At 40.9% G+C, this 16,834-nt stretch overlaps 1 protein-coding gene across 3 annotated transcripts in view; it reads left to right on the forward strand.

Annotated features, from left to right (window-relative positions):
• Positions 1-16,834, forward strand: part of LOC133622279 (leucine-rich repeat neuronal protein 2-like) — a 55,317-nt gene that overhangs the window by 1,322 nt on the left and 37,161 nt on the right. The gene's annotated exons all lie outside the window — the stretch shown is intronic.

Raw genomic sequence — 16,834 nt, forward strand, 5'->3', positions numbered from 1 at the left:
CAAACTGTCATCTTCAACCAAATGGTCACCTTCAACCAAACTGTCAACTTCAACCAAACTGTCATCTGCAACCAAACTGTCATATTCAACCAAACTGTCATCTTCAACCAAACTGTCATCTTCAATCAAACTGTCAACTTCAATCAAACTGGCATCTTCAACCAAACTGTCAACTTCAACCAAACTGTCATCTTCAACCAAACTTTCACCTTCAACCAAACTGTCACCTTCAAACAAACTGTCATCTTCAAACAGTCAACTTTAATCAAACTGTCATCTTCAACCAAACTGTCAATTTCAACCAAACTGTCATCTTCAACAAACTGTCATCTTCAACCAAACTGTCAACTTCAACCAAACTGTCATTTTCAACCAAACTGTCATCTTCAACCAAACTGTCAATTTCAACCAAACTGTCATCTTCAACAAACTGTCATCTTCAACCAAACTGTCAACTTCAGCCAAACTGTCATCTTCAACCAAACTGTCATCTTCAACCAAACTGGCATCTTCAACCAAACTGGCATCTTCAACCAAACTGTCAACTTCAACCAAACTGTCATCTTAAACCAAACTTTCACCTTCAACCAAACTGTCACCTTCAAACAAACTGTCATCTTCAAACAGTCAACTTCAACCAAACTGTCATCTTCAACCAAACTGGCATCTTCAACCAAACTGTCAATTTCAACCAAACTGTCATCTTCAACCAAACTTTCACCTTCAACCAAACTGTCACCTTCAACCAAACTGTCATTTTCAACCTAATTGTCAACTTCAACCAAACTGTCATCTTCAATCAAACTTTCATCTTCAACCAAACTGTCATCTTCAACCAAACGGTCATCTTCAACCAAACGGTCATCTTCAACCAAACTGTCATCTTCAACCAAACGGTCATCTTCAACCAAACTATCATCTTCAACCAAACTGTCACCTTCAACCAAACTGTCATCTTCAATCAAACTGTCATCTTCAACCAAACTGCCATCTTCAACCAAACTGTCATTTTCAACCAAACTGTCATCTTCAATCAAACTGTCAACTTCAATCAAACTGTCATCTTCAACCAAACTGGCATCTTCAACCAAACTGTCAACTTCAACCAAACTGTCATCTTCAACCAAACTTTCACCTTCAACCAAACTGTCACCTTCAAACAAACTGTCATCTTCAAACAGTCAACTTCAACCAAACTGTCATCTTCAACCTAATTGTCAACTTCAACCAAACTGTCACCTTCAAACTGTCAGGACTTGATCTTGGGAGTTTGCTTTTCCAGGATGCAGCGGATAGTTGGCACGGGCGAGACGGGAATGGAGGTACATATTTTTATTGAAACACTAGAACTAACTATAAATACAAAAAAAAGGATCAAACAAAAAGCGCGCACAGTGGCGGAGAGTAAACTATGAACACTTAAACAAAAACATTAACTGTGGCTTGATAAACAAAAACTTACTGTGACAAGGGACATGAAGCAGGATCATAGAGGAGTGTGCAGAAGCATATATGGGGTGCGGTATGGGGTGCGAGGTCGTCAGAAAAACAAACTGAAAAACACTGAACTTAAATACTAGACATGATTAGCGAAAACAGGTGCGTGACTCAAGACGTGAAACAGGTGCGTGACGTGACAGGTGAAAACTAATGGTTGCTATGGTGACCAGATAAGGGAGTGAAAAGACAGAAACTAAACAAAACATGACTTAAAACAAAACATGATAATACAGACATGACAGAACCCCTCCCTTAAGGACAGATACCAGATGTCCAAAAAAACTTAACAAAAGTCATGGGAGGGCGGGAGGGGGACATGGCGGTGGGTTGCCAGACCACGTGTCCCCGTATCCACCGGGGCAGAGTTAGGTGGCGGCGGCGAGTGGAACGCCGCTGCAGCAGGCGAGGCGGACGCCCAGGGATTGGCCACATTCGTGGCCGACTGGGAGGTGGGCGCACTTGGCGTGGCGGGCGACCAGGTAGCGGCCATATCCGTAGCCGACGAGGAGGCAGGCGCGTCGTCAACTTGGCAGGCGTGGCAGCTCGGCGTGGCAAGTCAGGCGGCGAAGCTCGGCGTGGGTCTTGGTATAGGTCTTGGTCTTGGCGTGGGTCTTGGTCTTGGCATGGCAGGTCTTGGTCTTGGCATGGCGGGTCTTGGTCTTGGCATGACGGGTCTTGGTCTTGGTCTTGGCATGGCGGGTCTTGGTCTTGGCATGGCGGGTCTTGGCGTCGTGAAGCTGCGACTGGCGGCACTTGGCGTCGTGGAGCTGCGACTGGCGGCACTTGGCGTCGTGGAGCTGCGACTGGCGGCACTTGGCGTCGTGGAGCTGCGACTGGCGGCACTTGGCGTCGTGGAGCTGCGACTGGCGGCACTTGGCGTCGTGGAGCTGCGACTGGCGGCACTTGGCGTGGAGGGTCTTGGTCTTGGGCTTGGCGTGGAGGGTCTTGGTCTTGGGCTTGGCGTGGAGGGTCTTGGTCTTGGGCTTGGCGTGGAGGGTCTTGGTCTTGGGCTTGGCGTGGAGGGTCTTGGTCTTGGGCTTGGCGTGGAGGGTCTTGGTCTTGGACTTGGCGTGGAGGGTCTTGGTCTTGGACTTGGCGTGGAGGGTCTTGGTCTTGGACTTGGCGTGGAGGGTCTTGGTCTTGGACTTGGCGTGGAGGGTCTTGGTCTTGGACTTGGCGTGGAGGGTCTTGGTCTTGGACTTGGCGTGGAGGGTCTTGGTCTTGGACTTGGCGTGGAGGGTCTTGGTCTTGGCTAGGCAGTGCTTGGCGGCGTGGAGCTGGTACCGGAGCTTGGCATGATGCGGCTAGGCGTGGTGCGGGTACTGGAGTCTGCTGTGGAACTTGGCGTGGTGGAGCTGGTGCTAGCCTTGGTGCGGCAACAGGTGTAGCGACAGGTGCTAGCTGAGGAGCTAGCCTTGGAGCAGGTGGAGGTGGCCTAGCTGGGGGTTGCGGCTTGGCAGGTCGGAAGACTGGTGAGGGCGGTCGTGCTGGAGGCTGTGGCTTGACAGGTCGGAAGACTGGTGGTGGCGGCCGTGAGGGAGGCTGTGGCTTGACATGGTGATGCTGAGCCACCCCACCTGAACAATTCCCAGCCCTAGCCCCCCCCTCAAGGGGCGGATACCAGACGCGCTCCCTGCGGTCTGGAACTCTCTGTAGGGGTGGGCGGAGGAGGGCAGAAACTTCCCCATTAAATTGTCCAAATTGTCTTTCTTGTGCCTGGGATTGAGTGGGTGAAAAAAAATTGTTTTGTGTCTTGGGTGTGGCTTGAGTCCTGGGGAGCGGGGAATCAAAAGAAAAAGAATTCAGAAAAAAAAATCCTGGTCTTTGACGTCATCCGGGCGAAGCCGGGCTGGCTGCTGCTTGCTTCCGCCCGGAGGGGGAGGGGCATGTGGGAGCGGCGTGTCCTGCTGGCTCGCGGAAGTTCTACCCGACGTCCTTCGTCGGGAGCGGCGCTTCCACGGCTGAGGTGACGCTGTGTCGTCCTGGGACCAAATGAAGTCTCTATACTCCATGGAGGAGTAGCGCCGCGTTTCCTCCTCCATCGTGCACAGGACCGCCCAAGAAGCCTCGTCGATAATGTCCAACTCGGCCAACGTAGGTGCGGAAAAGCGGGTCTGCTGACGACCTACTGTCAGGACTTGATCTTGGGAGTTTGCTTTTCCAGGATGCAGCGGATAGTTGGCACGGGCGAGACGGGAATGGAGGTACATATTTTTATTGAAACACTAGAACTAACTATAAATACAAAAAAAAGGATCAAACAAAAAGCGCGCACAGTGGCGGAGAGTAAACTATGAACACTTAAACAAAAACATTAACTGTGGCTTGATAAACAAAAACTTACTGTGACAAGGGACATGAAGCAGGATCATAGAGGAGTGTGCAGAAGCATATATGGGGTGCGGTATGGGGTGCGAGGTCGTCAGAAAAACAAACTGAAAAACACTGAACTTAAATACTAGACATGATTAGCGAAAACAGGTGCGTGACTCAAGACGTGAAACAGGTGCGTGACGTGACAGGTGAAAACTAATGGTTGCTATGGTGACCAGACAAGGGAGTGAAAAGACAGAAACTAAACAAAATATGACTTAAAACAAAACATGATAATACAGACATGACACAAACAAACTGTCATCTTCAAACAGTCAACTTCAACCAAACTGTCATCTTCAACCTAATTGTCAACTTCAACCAAACTGTCACCTTCAAACAAACTGTCATCTTCAAACAGTCAACTTCAACCAAACTGTCATCTTCAACCTAATTGTCAACTTCAACCAAACTGTCATCTTCAACCAAACTGTCAACTTCAACCAAACTGTCAACTTCAACCAAACTGTCATCTTCAACCAAACTGTCATCTTCAATCAAACTGTCAACTTCAATCAAACTGTCATCTTCAACCAAACTGGCATCTTCAACTAAACTGTCAACTTCAACCAAACTGTCATCTTCAACCAAACGTTCACCTTCAACCAAACTGTCATCTTCAACCTAATTGTCAACTTCAACCAAACTGTCATCTTCAACCAAACTGTCAACTTCAACCAAACTGTCATCTTCAACCAAACTGGCATCGTCAACCAAACTATCATCTTCAACAAAACTGTCACCTTCAACCAAACTGGCATCTTCAATCAAACTGTCATCTTCAACCAAACTGCCATCTTCAACCAAACTGTCATCTTCAACCAAACTGTCATCTTCAATCAAACTGTCAACTTCAATCAAACTGTCATCTTCAACCAAACTGGCATCTTCAACCAAACTGTCAACTTCAACCAAACTGTCATCTTCAACCAAACTTTCACCTTCAACCAAACTGTCACCTTCAAACAAACTGTCATCTTCAAACAGTCAACTTCAACCAAACTGTCATCTTCAACCTAATTGTCAACTTCAACCAAACTGTCACCTTCAAACAAACTGTCATCTTCGAAACAGTCAACTTCAACCAAACTGTCATCTTCAACCTAATTGTCAACTTCAACCAAACTGTCACCTTCAAACAAACTGTCATCTTCAAACAGTCAACTTCAACCAAACTGTCAACTTCAAACAGTCAACTTCAACCAAACTGTCATCTTCAACCTAATTGTCAAACTTCAACCAAACTGTCATCTTCAACCAAACTGTCAACTTCAACCAAACTGTCAACTTCAACCAAACTGTCATCTTCAACCAAACTGTCATCTTCAATCAAACTGTCAACTTCAATCAAACTGTCATCTTCAACCAAACTGGCATCTTCAACTAAACTGTCAACTTCAACCAAACTGTCATCTTCAACCAAACTTTCACCTTCAACCAAACTGTCACCTTCAACCAAACTGTCATCTTCAACCTAATTGTCAACTTCAACCAAACTGTCATCTTCAACCAAACTGGCATCTTCAACCAAACTGGCATCTTCAACCAAACTGTCAACTTCAACCAAACTGTCATCTTAAACCAAACTTTCACCTTCAACCAAACTGTCACCTTCAAACAAACTGTCATCTTCAAACAGTCAACTTCAACCAAACTGTCATCTTCAACCAAACTGGCATCTTCAACCAAACTGTCAATTTCAACCAAACTGTCATCTTCAACCAAACTTTCACCTTCAACCAAACTGTCACCTTCAACCAAACTGTCATCTTCAACCTAATTGTCAACTTCAAACAAACTGTCATCTTCAACCAAACTGTCAACTTCAACCAAACTGTCATCTTCAATCAAACTTTCATCTTCAACCAAACTGTCATCTTCAACCAAACGGTCATCTTCAACCAAACGGTCATCTTCAACCAAACTGTCATCTTCAACCAAACGGTCATCTTCAACCAAACTATCATCTTCAACCAAACTGTCACCTTCAACCAAACTGTCATCTTCAATCAAACTGTCATCTTCAACCAAACTGCCATCTTCAACCAAACTGTCATTTTCAACCAAACTGTCATCTTCAATCAAACTGTCAACTTCAATCAAACTGTCATCTTCAACCAAACTGGCATCTTCAACCAAACTGTCAACTTCAACCAAACTGTCATCTTCAACCAAACTTTCACCTTCAACCAAACTGTCACCTTCAAACAAACTGTCATCTTCAAACAGTCAACTTCAACCAAACTGTCATCTTCAACCTAATTGTCAACTTCAACCAAACTGTCACCTTCAAACAAACTGTCATCTTCAAACAGTCAACTTCAACCAAACTGTCATCTTCAACCTAATTGTCAACTTCAACCAAACTGTCACCTTCAAACAAACTGTCATCTTCAAACAGTCAACCTCAACCAAACTGTCATCTTCAACCTAATTGTCAACTTCAACCAAACTGTCATCTTCAACCAAACTGTCAACTTCAACCAAACTGTCAACTTCAACCAAACTGTCATCTTCAACCAAACTGTCATCTTCAATCAAACTGTCAACTTCAATCAAACTGTCATCTTCAACCAAACTGGCAACTTCAACTAAACTGTCAACTTCAACCAAACTGTCATCTTCAACCAAACTTTCACCTTCAACCAAACTGTCACCTTCAACCAAACTGTCATCTTCAACCTAATTGTCAACTTCAACCAAACTGTCATCTTCAACCAAACTGTCAACTTCAACCAAGCTGTCATCTTCAACCAAACTGGCATCTTCAACCAAACTATCATCTTCAACCAAACTGTCACCTTCAACCAAACTGTCATCTTCAATCAAACTGTCATCTTCAACCAAACTGCCATCTTCAACCAAACTGTCATCTTCAACCAAACTGTCATCTTCAATCAAACTGTCAACTTCAATCAAACTGTCATCTTCAACCAAACTGGCATCTTCAACCAAACTGTCAACTTCAACCAAACTGTCATCTTCAACCAAACTTTCACCTTCAACCAAACTGTCACCTTCAAACAAACTGTCATCTTCAAACAGTCAACTTCAACCAAACTGTCATCTTCAACCTAATTGTCAACTTCAACCAAACTGTCACCTTCAAACAAACTGTCATCTTCGAAACAGTCAACTTCAACCAAACTGTCATCTTCAACCTAATTGTCAACTTCAACCAAACTGTCACCTTCAAACAAACTGTCATCTTCAAACAGTCAACTTCAACCAAACTGTCAACTTCAAACAGTCAACTTCAACCAAACTGTCATCTTCAACCTAATTGTCAAACTTCAACCAAACTGTCATCTTCAACCAAACTGTCAACTTCAACCAAACTGTCAACTTCAACCAAACTGTCATCTTCAACCAAACTGTCATCTTCAATCAAACTGTCAACTTCAATCAAACTGTCATCTTCAACCAAACTGGCATCTTCAACCAAACTGGCATCTTCAACTAAACTGTCAACTTCAACCAAACTGTCATCTTCAACCAAACTTTCACCTTCAACCAAACTGTCACCTTCAACCAAACTGTCATCTTCAACCTAATTGTCAACTTCAACCAAACTGTCATCTTCAACCAAACTGTCAACTTCAACCAAACCGTCATCTTCAATCAAACTTTAATCTCCAACCAAACTGTCATCTTCAACCAAACGGTCATCTTCAACCAAACGGTCATCTTCAACCAAACTGTCATCTTCAACCAAACTGGCATCTTCAACCAAACTGTCAACTTCAACCAAACTGTCATCTTCAACTAAACTTTCACCTTCAACCAAACTGTCACCTTCAAACAAACTGTCATCTTCAAACAGTCAACTTCAATCAAACTGTCATCTTCAACCAAACTGTCAATTTCAACCAAACTGTCATCTTCAACAAACTGTCATCTTCAACCAAACTGTCAACTTCAACCAAACTGTCATCTTCAACCTAATTGTCAACTTCAACCAAACTGTCATCTTCAACCAAACTGTCAACTTCAACCAAACTGTCAACTTCAACCAAACTGTCATCTTCAACCAAATTGTCATCTTCAATCAAACTGTCAACTTCAATCAAACTGTCATCTTCAACCAAACTGGCATCTTCAACTAAACTGTCAACTTCAACCAAACTGTCATCTTCAACCAAACTTTCACCTTCAACCAAACTGTCACCTTCAACCAAACTGTCATCTTCAACCTAATTGTCAACTTCAACCAAACTGTCATCTTCAACCAAACTGTCAACTTCAACCAAGCTGTCATCTTCAACCAAACTGGCATCTTCAACCAAACTATCATCTTCAACCAAACTGTCACCTTCAACCAAACTGTCATCTTCAACCAAACTGTCATCTTCAATCAAACTGGCATCTTCAACCAAACTGCCATCTTCAACCAAACTGTCATCTTCAACCAAACTGTCATCTTCAATCAAACTGTCAACTTCAATCAAACTGTCATCTTCAACCAAACTGGCATCTTCAACCAAACTGTCAACTTCAACCAAACTGTCATCTTCAACCAAACTTTCACCTTCAACCAAACTGTCACCTTCAAACAAACTGTCATCTTCAAACAGTCAACTTCAACCAAACTGTCATCTTCAACCTAATTGTCAACTTCAACCAAACTGTCACCTTCAAACAAACTGTCATCTTCGAAACAGTCAACTTCAACCAAACTGTCATCTTCAACCTAATTGTCAACTTCAACCAAACTGTCACCTTCAAACAAACTGTCATCTTCAAACAGTCAACTTCAACCAAACTGTCAACTTCAAACAGTCAACTTCAACCAAACTGTCATCTTCAACCTAATTGTCAAACTTCAACCAAACTGTCATCTTCAACCAAACTGTCAACTTCAACCAAACTGTCAACTTCAACCAAACTGTCATCTTCAACCAAACTGTCATCTTCAATCAAACTGTCAACTTCAATCAAACTGTCATCTTCAACCTAATTGTCAAACTTCAACCAAACTGTCATCTTCAACCAAACTGTCAACTTCAACCAAACTGTCAACTTCAACCAAACTGTCATCTTCAACCAAACTGTCATCTTCAATCAAACTGTCAACTTCAATCAAACTGTCATCTTCAACCAAACTGGCATCTTCAACTAAACTGTCAACTTCAACCAAACTGTCATCTTCAACCAAACTGTCATCTTCAATCAAACTGTCAACTTCAATCAAACTGTCATCTTCAACCAAACTGGCATCTTCAACTAAACTGTCAACTTCAACCAAACGGTCATCTTCAACCAAACTTTCACCTTCAACCAAACTGTCATCTTCAACCAAACTGTCACCTTCAACCAAACTGTCATCTTCAACCTAATTGTCAACTTCAACCAAACTGTCATCTTCAACCAAACTGTCAACTTCAACCAAACTGTCATCTTCAATCAAACTTTAATCTTCAACCAAACTGTCATCTTCAACCAAACGGTCATCTTCAACCAAACGGTCATCTTCAACCAAACTGTCATCTTCAACCAAACTGGCATCTTCAACCAAACTGTCAACTTCAACCAAACTGTCATCTTCAACTAAACTTTCACCTTCAACCAAACTGTCACCTTCAAACAAACTGTCATCTTCAAACAGTCAACTTCAATCAAACTGTCATCTTCAACCAAACTGTCAATTTCAACCAAACTGTCATCTTCAACAAACTGTCATCTTCAACCAAACTGTCAACTTCAACCAAACTGTCATCTTCAACCTAATTGTCAACTTCAACCAAACTGTCATCTTCAACCAAACTGTCAACTTCAACCAAACTGTCAACTTCAACCAAACTGTCATCTTCAACCAAATTGTCATCTTCAATCAAACTGTCAACTTCAATCAAACTGTCATCTTCAACCAAACTGGCATCTTCAGCTAAACTGTCAACTTCAACCAAACTGTCATCTTCAACCAAACTTTCACCTTCAACCAAACTGTCACCTTCAACCAAACTGTCATCTTCAACCTAATTGTCAACTTCAACCAAACTGTCATCTTCAACCAAACTGTCAACTTCAACCAAGCTGTCATCTTCAACCAAACTGTCATCTTCAACCAAACTATCATCTTCAACCAAACTGTCACCTTCAACCAAACTGTCATCTTCAATCAAACTGGCATCTTCAACCAAACTGCCATCTTCAACCAAACTGTCATCTTCAACCAAACTGTCATCTTCAATCAAACTGTCAACTTCAATCAAACTGTCATCTTCAACCAAACTGGCATCTTCAACCAAACTGTCAACTTCAACCAAACTGTCATCTTCAACCAAACTTTCACCTTCAACCAAACTGTCACCTTCAAACAAACTGTCATCTTCAAACAGTCAACTTCAACCAAACTGTCATCTTCAACCTAATTGTCAACTTCAACCAAACTGTCACCTTCAAACAAACTGTCATCTTCAAACAGTCAACTTCAACCAAACTGTCAACTTCAAACAGTCAACTTCAACCAAACTGTCATCTTCAACCTAATTGTCAAACTTCAACCAAACTGTCATCTTCAACCAAACTGTCAACTTCAACCAAACTGTCAACTTCAACCAAACTGTCATCTTCAACCAAACTGTCATCTTCAATCAAACTGTCAACTTCAATCAAACTGTCATCTTCAACCTAATTGTCAAACTTCAACCAAACTGTCATCTTCAACCAAACTGTCAACTTCAACCAAACTGTCAACTTCAACCAAACTGTCATCTTCAACCAAACTGTCATCTTCAATCAAACTGTCAACTTCAATCAAACTGTCATCTTCAACCAAACTGGCATCTTCAACTAAACTGTCAACTTCAACCAAACTGTCATCTTCAACCAAACTGTCATCTTCAATCAAACTGTCAACTTCAATCAAACTGTCATCTTCAACCAAACTGGCATCTTCAACTAAACTGTCAACTTCAACCAAACGGTCATCTTCAACCAAACTTTCACCTTCAACCAAACTGTCACCTTCAACCAAACTGTCATCTTCAACCTAATTGTCAACTTCAACCAAACTGTCATCTTCAACCAAACTGTCAACTTCAACCAAACTGTCATCTTCAATCAAACTTTAATCTTCAACCAAACTGTCATCTTCAACCAAACGGTCATCTTCAACCAAACGGTCATCTTCAACCAAACTGTCATCTTCAACCAAACTGGCATCTTCAACCAAACTGTCAACTTCAACCAAACTGTCATCTTCAACTAAACTTTCACCTTCAACCAAACTGTCACCTTCAAACAAACTGTCATCTTCAAACAGTCAACTTCAATCAAACTGTCATCTTCAACCAAACTGTCAATTTCAACCAAACTGTCATCTTCAACAAACTGTCATCTTCAACCAAACTGTCAACTTCAACCAAACTGTCATCTTCAACCAAACTGTCATCTTCAACCAAACTGTCATCTTCAATCAAACTGTCAACTTCAATCAAACTGGCATCTTCAACCAACTTGTCAACTTCAACCAAACTGTCATCTTCAACCAAACTTTCACCTTCAACCAAACTGTCACCTTCAAACAAACTGTCATCTTCAAACAGTCAACTTCAATCAAACTGTCATCTTCAACCAAACTGTCAATTTCAACCAAACTGTCAACTTCAACCAAACTGTCATTTTCAACCAAACTGTCATCTTCAACCAAACTGTCAATTTCAACCAAACTGTCATCTTCAACAAACTGTCATCTTCAACCAAACTGTCATCTTCAGCCAAACTGTCATCTTCAACCAAACTGTCATCTTCAACCAAACTGTCATCTTCAACCAAACTGGCATCTTCAACCAAACTGTCAACTTCAACCAAACTGTCATCTTAAACCAAACTTTCACCTTCAACCAAACTGTCACCTTCAAACAAACTGTCATCTTCAAACAGTCAACTTCAACCAAACTGTCATCTTCAACCAAACTGGCATCTTCAACCAAACTGTCAATTTCAACCAAACTGTCATCTTCAACCAAACTTTCACCTTCAACCAAACTGTCACCTTCAACCAAACTGTCATCTTCAACCTAATTGTCAACTTCAACCAAACTGTCATCTTCAACCAAACTGTCAACTTCAACCAAACTGTCATCTTCAATCAAACTTTCATCTTCAACCAAACTGTCATCTTCAACCAAACGGTCATCTTCAACCAAACGGTCATCTTCAACCAAACTGTCATCTTCAACCAAACGGTCATCTTCAACCAAACTATCATCTTCAACCAAACTGTCACCTTCAACCAAACTGTCATCTTCAATCAAACTGTCATCTTCAACCAAACTGCCATCTTCAACCAAACTGTCATCTTCAACCAAACTGTCATCTTCAATCAAACTGTCAACTTCAATCAAACTGTCATCTTCAACCAAACTGGCATCTTCAAACAAACTTTCACCTTCAACCAAACTGTCACCTTCAAACAAACTGTCATCTTCAAACAGTCAACTTCAACCAAACTGTCATCTTAAACCTAATTGTCAACTTCAACCAAACTGTCACCTTCAAACAAACTGTCATCTTCAAACAGTCAACTTCAACCAAACTGTCATCTTCAACTAATTGTCAACTTCAACCAAACTGTCATCTTCAACCAAACTGTCAACTTCAACCAAACTGCCATCTTCAACCAAACAGTCATCTTCAACCAAACTGTCATCTTCAATCAAACTGTCAACTTCAACCAAACTGTCATCTTCAACCAAACTGTCATCTTCAATCAAACTGTCAACTTCAATCAAACTGTCATCTTCAACCAAACTGGCATCTTCAACTAAACTGTCAACTTCAACCAAACTGTCATCTTCAACCAAACTTTCACCTTCAACCAAACTGTCACCTTCAACCAAACTGTCATCTTCAACCTAATTGTCAACTTCAACCAAACTGTCATCTTCAACCAAACTGTCAACTTCAACCAAACTGTCATCTTCAACCAAACTGGCATCTTCAACCAAACTATCATCTTCAACCAAACTGTCACCTTCAACCAAACTGTCATTTTCAATCAAACTGTCATCTTCAACCAAACTGCCATCTTCAACCAAACTGTCATCTTCAACCAAACTGGCATCTTCAACCAAACTGTCAACTTCAACCAAACTGTCATCTTCAACCAAACTTTCACCTTCAACCAAACTGTCACCTTCAAACAAACTGTCATCTTCAAACAGTCAACTTCAACCAAACTTTCACCTTCAACCAAACTGTCATCTTCAACCTAATTGTCAACTTCAACCAAACTGTCATCTTCAACCAAACTGTCAACTTCAACCAAATTGTCATCTTCAACCAAACTGGCATCTTCAACCAAACTGTCAATTTCAACCAAACTGTCATCTTCAACCAAACTTTCACCTTCAACCAATTTGTCACCTTCAACCAAACTGTCATCTTCAACCTAATTGTCAACTTCAACCAAACTGTCATCTTCAACCAAACTGTCAACTTCAACCAAACTGTCATCTTCAATCAAACTTTCATCTTCAACCAAACTGTCATCTTCAACCAAACGGTCATCTTCAACCAAACGGTCATCTTCAACCAAACTGTCATCTTCAACCAAACGGTCATCTTCAACCAAACTATCATCTTCAACCAAACTGTCACCTTCAACCAAACTGTCATCTTCAATCAAACTGTCATCTTCAACCAAACTGCCATCTTCAACCAAACTGTCATCTTCAACCAAGCTGTCATCTTCAATCAAACTGTCAACTTCAATCAAACTGTCATCTTCAACCAAACTGGCATCTTCAACCAAACTGTCAACTTCAACCAAACTGTCATCTTCAACCAAACTTTCACCTTCAACCAAACTGTCACCTTCAAACAAACTGTCATCTTCAAACAGTCAACTTCAAACAAACTGTCATCTTCAACCTATTTGTCAACTTCAACCAAACTGTCACCTTCAAACAAACTGTCATCTTCAAACAGTCAACTTCAACCAAACTGTCATCTTCAACCTAATTGTCAACTTCAACCAAACTGTCATCTTCAACCAAACTGTCAACTTCAACCAAACTGTCAACTTCAACCAAACTGTCATCTTCAACCAAACTGTCATCTTCAATCAAACTGTCAACTTCAATCAAACTGTCATCTTCAACCAAACTGGCATCTTCAATTAAACTGTCAACTTCAACCAAACTGTCATCTTCAACCAAACTTTCACCTTCAACCAAACTGTCATCTTCAACCTAAATGTCAACTTCAACCAAACTGTCATCTTCAACCAAACTGTCAACTTCAACCAAACTGTCATCTTCAACCAAACTGTCATCTTCAATCAAACTGTCAACTTCAATCAAACTGTCATCTTCAACCAAACTGGCATCTTCAATTAAACTGTCAACTTCAACCAAACTGTCATCTTCAACCAAACTTTCACCTTCAACCAAACTGTCATCTTCAACCTAAATGTCAACTTCAACCAAACTGTCACCTTCAACCAAACTGTCATCTTCAACCTAAATGTCAACTTCAACCAAACTGTCATCTTCAACCAAACTGTCAACTTCAACCAAACTGTCATCTTCAATCAAACTTTCATCTTCAACCAAACTGTCATCTTCAACCAAACGGTCATCTTCAACCAAACGGTCATCTTCAACCAAACTGTCATCTTCAACCAAACGGTCATCTTCAACCAAACTATCATCTTCAACCAAACTGGCATCTTCAACTAAACTGTCAACTTCAACCAAACGGTCATCTTCAACCAAACTTTCACCTTCAACCAAACTGTCACCTTCAACCAAACTGTCATCTTCAACCTAATTGTCAACTTCAACCAAACTGTCATCTTCAACCAAACTGTCAACTTCAACCAAACTGTCATCTTCAATCAAACTTTAATCTTCAACCAAACTGTCATCTTCAACCAAACGGTCATCTTCAACCAAACGGTCATCTTCAACCAAACTGTCATCTTCAACCAAACTGGCATCTTCAACCAAACTGTCAACTTCAACCAAACTGTCATCTTCAACTAAACTTTCACCTTCAACCAAACTGTCACCTTCAAACAAACTGTCATCTTCAAACAGTCAACTTCAATCAAACTGTCATCTTCAACCAAACTGTCAATTTCAACCAAACTGTCATCTTCAACAAACTGTCATCTTCAACCAAACTGTCAACTTCAACCAAACTGTCATCTTCAACCAAACTGTCATCTTCAACCAAACTGTCATCTTCAATCAAACTGTCAACTTCAATCAAACTGGCATCTTCAACCAACTTGTCAACTTCAACCAAACTGTCATCTTCAACCAAACTTTCACCTTCAACCAAACTGTCACCTTCAAACAAACTGTCATCTTCAAACAGTCAACTTCAATCAAACTGTCATCTTCAACCAAACTGTCAATTTCAACCAAACTGTCAACTTCAACCAAACTGTCATTTTCAACCAAACTGTCATCTTCAACCAAACTGTCAATTTCAACCAAACTGTCATCTTCAACAAACTGTCATCTTCAACCAAACTGTCATCTTCAGCCAAACTGTCATCTTCAACCAAACTGTCATCTTCAACCAAACTGTCATCTTCAACCAAACTGGCATCTTCAACCAAACTGTCAACTTCAACCAAACTGTCATCTTAAACCAAACTTTCACCTTCAACCAAACTGTCACCTTCAAACAAACTGTCATCTTCAAACAGTCAACTTCAACCAAACTGTCATCTTCAACCAAACTGGCATCTTCAACCAAACTGTCAATTTCAACCAAACTGTCATCTTCAACCAAACTTTCACCTTCAACCAAACTGTCACCTTCAACCAAACTGTCATCTTCAACCTAATTGTCAACTTCAACCAAACTGTCATCTTCAACCAAACTGTCAACTTCAACCAAACTGTCATCTTCAATCAAACTTTCATCTTCAACCAAACTGTCATCTTCAACCAAACGGTCATCTTCAACCAAACGGTCATCTTCAACCAAACTGTCATCTTCAACCAAACGGTCATCTTCAACCAAACTATCATCTTCAACCAAACTGTCATCTTCAATCAAACTGTCAACTTCAATCAAACTGTCATCTTCAACCAAACTGGCATCTTCAAACAAACTTTCACCTTCAACCAAACTGTCACCTTCAAACAAACTGTCATCTTCAAACAGTCAACTTCAACCAAACTGTCATCTTAAACCTAATTGTCAACTTCAACCAAACTGTCACCTTCAAACAAACTGTCATCTTCAAACAGTCAACTTCAACCAAACTGTCATCTTCAACCTAATTGTCAACTTCAACCAAACTGTCATCTTCAACCAAACTGTCAACTTCAACCAAACTGCCATCTTCAACCAAACAGTCATCTTCAACCAAACTGTCATCTTCAATCAAACTGTCAACTTCAACCAAACTGTCATCTTCAACCAAACTGTCATCTTCAATCAAACTGTCAACTTCAATCAAACTGTCATCTTCAACCAAACTGGCATCTTCAACTAAACTGTCAACTTCAACCAAACTGTCATCTTCAACCAAACTTTCACCTTCAACCAAACTGTCACCTTCAACCAAACTGTCATCTTCAACCTAATTGTCAACTTCAACCAAACTGTCATCTTCAACCAAACTGTCAACTTCAACCAAACTGTCATCTTCAACCAAACTGGCATCTTCAACCAAACTATCATCTTCAACCAAACTGTCACCTTCAACCAAACTGTCATTTTCAATCAAACTGTCATCTTCAACCAAACTGCCATCTTCAACCAAACTGTCATCTTCAACCAAACTGGCATCTTCAACCAAACTGTCAACTTCAACCAAACTGTCATCTTCAACCAAACTTTCACCTTCAACCAAACTGTCACCTTCAAACAAACTGTCATCTTCAAACAGTCAACTTCAACCAAACTTTCACCTTCAACCAAACTGTCATCTTCAACCTAATTGTCAACTTCAACCAAACTGTCATCTTCAACCAAACTGTCAACTTCAACC

The sequence above is a fragment of the Nerophis lumbriciformis genome, linkage group LG23 (genome assembly GCF_033978685.3).
Source record: "Nerophis lumbriciformis linkage group LG23, RoL_Nlum_v2.1, whole genome shotgun sequence".
NCBI lineage: Eukaryota > Metazoa > Chordata > Actinopteri > Syngnathiformes > Syngnathidae > Nerophis > Nerophis lumbriciformis.